Source organism: Haemaphysalis longicornis, unplaced genomic scaffold (assembly GCF_048455015.1).
Source record: "Haemaphysalis longicornis isolate Haplotype H1 unplaced genomic scaffold, Haemaphysalis longicornis Haplotype H1 scaffold_14, whole genome shotgun sequence".
Taxonomy (NCBI): Eukaryota; Metazoa; Arthropoda; class Arachnida; order Ixodida; family Ixodidae; genus Haemaphysalis; species Haemaphysalis longicornis.
In genome coordinates this window covers 54099864-54100063 of record NW_027526245.1, presented here as the reverse complement: position 1 = coordinate 54100063, position 200 = coordinate 54099864, and positions in this window count along the sequence as shown.

Sequence of the window (200 nt, the reverse complement as noted above, 5' to 3'; positions counted from 1 at the left end):
TAAATAGGAAAGAAGTATCTGCAACGCGCCTTGATAAGGTCTCTCACTTGGTTCATGTGATGGAGGCTTTGCTGAAAATCCACCAGGAACTTTCCGAGCGGCATCCGTGGCTGCACTTGAAACCTACAGCTTAAAGACCTGTGCCAGTCCTCCACGTGGTTTGTTGTTCAGAGGTTATCACTGTCATCACTGTGGTTCCA